The 7,500-nt window shown below is 40.1% G+C and overlaps 1 long non-coding RNA gene across 1 annotated transcript; it reads left to right on the forward strand.

Annotated features, from left to right (window-relative positions):
- Nucleotides 1-2,266: 2,266 nt before the first annotated feature.
- LOC115232037 lies at nt 2,267-6,171 on the forward strand. Its single transcript, XR_003883575.2, has 2 exons — nt 2,267-2,466; nt 6,052-6,171. It is a non-coding gene; the product is annotated as an uncharacterized LOC115232037 (long non-coding RNA).
- The last annotated feature ends 1,329 nt before the right edge of the window (nt 6,172-7,500 follow it).

Genomic DNA, 7,500 nt, shown 5'->3' on the forward strand with positions numbered 1-7,500 from the left:
ACCACACACATATATATATATTAGAACGTTTGGAGATGATGTACAGGTATTTTATATCAGAAGAAATGACAGGTACTCAGAATTCGGATGGTTTTATATTTACAGATATTTATTTGTATATTACATGTTTTTATTAAATCATATAACTAGATCATATATCATATATTAGCACTTTCGCCCATTTTGGTGGAGTTTTCAAATTGCGTCCATTCTGGTGGATTTAGATATATATATATATATATATATATATATATATATATATATATATATACATACATATACATATATACGGACAGGCTTCTTTCAGTTTCCGTCTACCAAATCCAATCACAAGGTTTTGGTCGGCCACGGCTATAGTAGAAGACAAGGTGTCACGCAGTGGGACTGAACTTGGAACCATGTGGTTCGTAAGCAAGCTACTTACCACACAGCCACTCCTACGCATACATATATGATATATATATATAATATAATATATATATATACACACACATATATATACACAGATATACGACAGGCTTCTTTCAGTTTCCATCTACCAAATCCACTCACAAGGTTTTGGTAGGCCCACGGCTATAGTAGAAGACAAGGTGTCACGCAGTGGGACTGAACTTGGAACCATGTGGTTGATAAGCAAGCTACTTACCACACAGCCACTCCTACGCCTACATATATATATATATATATATATATATATACATATATATACACTTATATACGACAGGCTTCTTTCAGTTTCCATATACCAAATCCACTCACAAGGTTTTGGTCAGCCCACGGCTATAGTAGAAGACAAGGTGTCACGCAGTGGGACTGAACTTGGAACCATGTGGTTAGTAAGCAAGCTACTTACCACACAGCCACTCCTATGCCTACTGTTGTTGAGATTCAGAGCAAATCGCAGAAGGTCCTCATCTTTGCTTATGGAAAATTTCTTCCAGGCCAAATTCCAAACGTGGCAAGAATTCAGGGACAAATTTATTGCTGTGCAAGGTGACTATTTTGAAGGAGATAATGTTAAAACTTGAGTAAATAAGTTATTTTTTATTAAACATAAGGCACCATTCGAGCGTGATCGTTACCAGCGTCGCCTTACTGGCACTTGTGCCCGTGCTTGTAGGGTGCCAAAAGCACCATCCAAGCATGATCGTTGCCAGAGCAACCAACTGGCTTCCGTGCAAGTGGCACTTAAAAGGCACCATTCGAGTGTGATTGTTACCAACGTCGCCTTACTGGCACCTGTGCCGGTGGCATGTGTAAAAAGATTCGAGTGAGGTCATTGCCTGACTGGCCCCCGTGCCTGTGGCACGTAAAAAGCACCCACTACACTTTCGGAGTGGTTGGCATTAGGAAGGGGCATCCAGCTGTAGAAACTCTGCCAGATCAAGATTGGAGTCTGGTGCAGCCATCTGGTTCGCCAGTCCTCAGTTAAATCGTCCAACCCATGCTAGCATGGAAAGCGGACGTTAAATGACAACGACGACTATTATTATTATTATTGAGTGAGAGAGCAGTGCATGCCATCAAAGTGACACTGGGGTAAAATATACGAAGCCCAATATACCCATCATGACTACCCGTCTGATAAGGGTACACCAGGCACATGCAACACAACCACATGTGCATGACATGGCAATCTCTGATCAAGATAAACAGCACATGACCTTGCAGGTGGGGCCCAGGTAGAATTTTCTTCAGGTTGAGTAGCCCATCCCGCTCAAAAGGTCCCTGAATAAGGGTTGTTTAAGGAGTTGAAAGAACACACCCATGTTTCCAGAGGTGAACTATTCAAACCCAAAAGAATCCCTTCAACACATGGCTATGATGCTCCCCAAATATTCTGCTCGTGATCACAGATGCACATATCGTCAGCCACTAAGGGACATGCTCAACTGGTTAAGGTCAAACGACTGACAAGCAAATCTGTGGTATTGAGCAGAATATTTGCTGTAGCCCATCTTTTATACCAAGACATAACAATGTACATGATAACACTTCCAATCAGTTAAGATCAGAAGCCACGAGAGCCACTGCCTTAGTACTGCATCAGGGCATTTATTATTATTTTTATTATTATTATTATTATTATCATTATTATTATTATTATTATTATTCAGGGAACTTTTTGATACCACTTTGTACATGCTATTATTTATAGCTTTATATTTGCTTCGAGACCCAATGTTTGAAAATGGAATAATTTCACGTTCTATAGAAGTTTGTGAATTCTTACGACATCAGTTATATTTCTAATGTCTTCCCCCCCTCTTCAGCCTCTTTCAATTCTCCTCATCTTTTGCAGCTGGCAACTTACTACAATTGACTGTGATATTTATTTTGGGGTTTACAAATTGTATAAAAAGGGTTCTGAAGCTGTGGAGAAGACCAGTGTCGTTCCTCAGCAGCAAATAGACAGCCATCTTGTGCCTGAGATCAGTGATTTCGTCTGTGAAGAATCAGGAAGTTGTATGTATTTCGTTTCTTAATTTTTTTCTTTTTTTCTTTTTTGTATAATTATCTTTTGTCATGGACAGGAACAAAGAGCCAACATGAAATTTTGCATTATACCTGGGAAATACCTTTAAAATTCAGATAGTTAAGTTAAGTTAATTCTTTGGCTCAAAAAGCAAAAAGCAAGGCCATGTAGGGGGACATGGAGTTATATACAGGGAGGGTGTTCATGCAAAGAGTTCAGGCCATTTCTGGTCAAGAGAGACTTTGAACCGAGTGGTTGTCGGCATCTTCACTATCTCATCCAACAGCTTATTCCACGGATCCACAACCTGGACGGAGAAAGCCCCTCTCTTTCGATTGAGATGAAATCGTCGCAGATAGAGCTTTTCGGAATGACCCCGCAGCCAACGCTCTGGAGCAGGAGTGAAGAACAGCTCTTTCGAGAGATTACACTTTCTGCTTATGATGTGAGCAAGAATGAGATCACCACGGCGGCGGCGTTTTTCTAGAGAATAAAGGTCGAGTGTCTTCAACCTTTCTTCATAAGACAAATGCTTGAGACTAAGAACCATGTGGGTAGCCAGCTTCTGGACTCTTTCGAGATGATGTATGTCTTTGAGGAGATAAGGAGAAGAGGCTTGAATCCCGTACTCCAATATGGGTCTCACCAGCGTGACATAGAGTGGTAGGAAATTAATCATGCATCAACACGGAGCATTGAGATTTCAATGATGTGATTGTCTATTTTTACCATCACCTGATTTGAGAGATTAAATCTGGCCAGTTTCCGCATAAAACAACCAAATATTTAAGCCGGATGTGGCTGGTTTTGCAATGACATGATTTGAGAGGTTGGATCAGACCAGCTTCAGCAGAAAACAACCAAATATTTTGGCCAGATGTGGCTGGTTTAAGTGCTAAAGAATTAAACATTTCAGCATTTAGATTCCTCTGTGAAATATAATGCTTATTTATTCACATTGTTTTGAATTAATCATGGATTAATTATCTCACAGTTTTGAGATTTCAATGATGGAATTGTTTATTTTTAGAATGACATTGTAGGGTAGGTGTGAGAGGCTGGATCTGGCCTTGTTTTGAATTAATCCTGCATTATCTCATAGCTTTGAGATTTCAATGATGTGATTATTTATTTTTAGAATGACATTGTAGGGCAGGTGTGAGAGGCTGGATCTGGCCGTGTTTTGAATTAATCCTGCATTATCTCATAGCTTTGAGATTTCAATGATGTGATTGTTTATTTTTCGAATGACATTGTAGGGCAGGTGTGAGAGGCTGGATCTACCTTGTTTTGAATTAATCGTGCATTATCTCAGAGCTTTGAGATTTCAATGATATGATTGTTTATTTTTAGAATGACATTGTAGGGTAGGTGTGAGAGGCTGGATCTGGCCTTGTCTTGAATTAATCATACATTATCTCACAGCTTTAAAATTTTGATCATGTGGTTCTTTATTTTTCGAATGACATTGTAGGGCAGGTGTGAGAAGCTGGATCTGGCCTTGTTTTAAATTAATCCTGCATTATCTCATAGCTTTGAGATTTTGATCATGTGGTTCTTTATTTTTCGAATGACATTGTAGGGCAGGTGTGAGAGGCTGGATCTACCTTGTTTTGAATTAATCGTGCATTATCTCATAGCTTTGAGATTTCAATGATATGATTGTTTATTTTTAGAACGACATTGTAGGGTAGGTGTGAGAGGCTGGATCTGGCCTTGTTTTGAATTAATCATGCATTATCTCATAGCTTTGAAATTTTGATCATGTGGTTCTTTATTTTTCGAATGACATTGTAGGGTAGGTGTGAGAGGCAGGATCTGGCCTTGTTTGAACATAGAACAAGTAGAATATCTGGGCCAGATATGGGCCACGTATAAATGTTAAAGGTTTAAGCAAGAACCTCTCCTTCAAAAGATACATGGTATAACCATGTATCTACTCTATAGCAAGATACCTCTGCATGTACCCGGCATAAAAATCACCTCACCACCCTCTTAAATATCTGCACCGCTATTTGGTTGAGAGGGCTTCTCCTTTATCCACTATTTTTCTCTTTTCTTGCCCTTTCCTATCTTTTATCTTTTACTTGTTTCAGTCATTTTGACTGCGACCATGCTGGAGCGCAGCCTTTTAGTCAAAGAAATTGGCCCCTGAACTTACTCTTTATAAACCTGGTACTTATTCTATTGGCTTCTTTTGCCCTAAGTTACAGGGACATAAACACACCAACGTCGGTTGTCAAATGATAGTAGGGTGACAGACACAAATGCAAATACACACACACACACACATCATCATCATCATCGTTTAACGTCCGCTTTCCATGCTAGCATGGGTTGGACGGTTTGACTGTGGGCTGGCGAACCAGATGGCTGCACCAAGCTCCAGTCTTGATCTGGCAGAGTTTCTACAGTTGGATGCCCTTCCTAATGACAACCATTCCAGGTGTGTAGTGGGTGCTTTTTTTTTACACATGCCAACGACACAGGTGCCAGTAAGGCGATGCTGGTACAATATATATATATATCACGTGATCACGTGACCGACCAGGCTATCAGATGTTGCTACGCATCGCTGGTCACAATGCGCTTCGCATTGTTTTTAGCCTTCGAATGACGCCACCCCGCTAGTCAAGCGAGCAGGCCAAGAGAAGAAAGAGTGAGAGAAAGTTGTGCGAAAGAGTACAGCAGGGGTCGCCACCACCCCCTGCCGGCGCCTCGTGGAGCTTTAGGTGTTTTTGCTTAATAAACACTCACAACGCCCGGTCTGGGAATCGAAACCGCGATCCTACGAGCGCGAGTCCGCTGCCCTAACCACTGGGCCATTGCGCCTCCACTAATAAATATATATATATATATATATATATATATATATATATACGACACGCTTCTTTCAGTTTCCATTTACCAGATCCACTCACAAGGCTTTGGTCAACTTGAAGCTATAGTAGAAGACACTTGCCCAAGGTGCCATGCAATGAAACTGAATGTCAAACCATGTGGTTGGGAAAGCAAGCTTCTTACCACACAGCCACTCTTGCAAGTTACTTGGTAGCCAGAAAATATAAATAAAAAAATATATATGGGCACAGAATGTGGCTGTGTGGTAAGAAGCTTGCTTACCAACCACATGGTTCCAGGTTCAGTCCCACTGCATGGCACCTTGGGCAAGTGTCTTCTACTATAGCCTCAGGCCGACCAAAGCCTTGTGATTGGATTTGGTAGACGGAAACTGAAAGAAGCCCGTCGTATATATCTATGTGTATGTGTCTTTGTGTCTGTCCTACCATCACCACTTCACAACCAGTGTTGGTGTGTTTACATCCTCGTAACTTAGGAGTTCGGCAGAAAGAAACTAATAGAGTAAGTACTAGGTTTTAAAAGAATATAAGTCCTGGGGTCAATTTGTTTGGCTAAAACCCTTCAAAGTGGTGCTCCAGCATGGCTGCAGTCAAATGTCTGAAACAAGTAAAAGAAAAAAAAGAATACATATTTTTATTTATTCTTTTATACATTTGTTTATTTATATTATACATACATTTTTATTTATATATATATATACATATCTTTTATAGATCTGTTCCTCTTTGACAATACTCACAGCTGGTTCAGAAGCAAGCGAGTTCTCTATCGAATTGATGTCACTCTTCCAGATGCCAGTCCACCCAGAGAATAAAATAATGATGTTGTTGTTACTATCGTTGTTGTTTTTTTACTATTGAAGTATGGTGGAGCTTTTCAAAGAGAATTCCTGTCCAGTTCTTACTGAGATTGAGGACCTCAATTGTAACTGTTTCTTTTTAGCTTGTAGCATTTTACCTTTTCTGTGGCATAAAAGTACTTACTTGTACTTGTGGCGATGATGACGATAGTAATGATGACTAGCAGCATAGCCCGGCGTTGCCCGGGTATGTAAGAGCCCCTAGTAGGCAACGACTAATCCCAATCTAGTTCTTTCCCTCTAGGGAACGAAGGCGCATGTGTAGGTTGCCATGTCTTCTCTTCACTCGAACACTTCTATGTATACGATGTTCCTAGCTGTCTCCCGACAGAAAATGTGTTGCATATAAAAAGCTTAAATTCTCGACCCCCATGTCGAATTTATCGACTTTTTCAGAACTGGGGGAACTTTTCAAAATTTTCGCTGCGTTAGTTTTGAATTATGACATTGGGCTATGTGTGTGTCAAGTTTCATCAGAATCGGTTGAAAGCCGTGGTCAGGGCGAGGGTACAACCTGACAGACACACAGACAGACAAACTGCCGTTTATATATATAGAGATGATGATGAAGATGATGGTGATGATGATGATGATAATGAGGATGATGACAGCAACGACAATGATGATTAGTGGAGATGATGATGATGATGATGATGATGGAGATGATGATGATGAAGATGGTGATGATGAAGATGATGATGATGACAGCAACGACAATGATGATTAGTGGAGATGATGAGGGTGATGACGATAGTAATGATGATGATGATGAAGATGTGATGAGAGATGATGATGATGACAGCAACGACAATGATGATTAGTGGAGATGATGATGGAGATGACGATAGTAATGATGATGATGATGAAGATGATGATGATGACAGCAACGACAATGATGATTAGAGATGAGATGGAGATGACGATAGTAATGATGATGATGATGAAGATGATGATGATGACAGCAACGACAATGATGATTAGTGGAGATGATGATGGTGATGACGATAGTAATGATGATGATGATGAAGATGATGATGATGAAGATGATGATGATGACAGCAACGACAATGATGATTAGTGGAGATGATGATGGAGATGACGATAGTAATGATGATGATGATGAAGATGGTGACGATGGTGATGATGATGACAGCAACGACAATGATGATTAGTGGAGATGATGATGATGATGATGATGATGGAGATGATGATGATGATGATGATGAAGATGATGATGATGATGACAGCAACGACAATGATGATTAGTGGAGATGATGACGATGACGACGACAATGATTGATTA

This window comes from Octopus sinensis, unplaced genomic scaffold (assembly GCF_006345805.1).
Source record: "Octopus sinensis unplaced genomic scaffold, ASM634580v1 Contig19159, whole genome shotgun sequence".
NCBI classification, from domain to species: domain Eukaryota; kingdom Metazoa; phylum Mollusca; class Cephalopoda; order Octopoda; family Octopodidae; genus Octopus; species Octopus sinensis.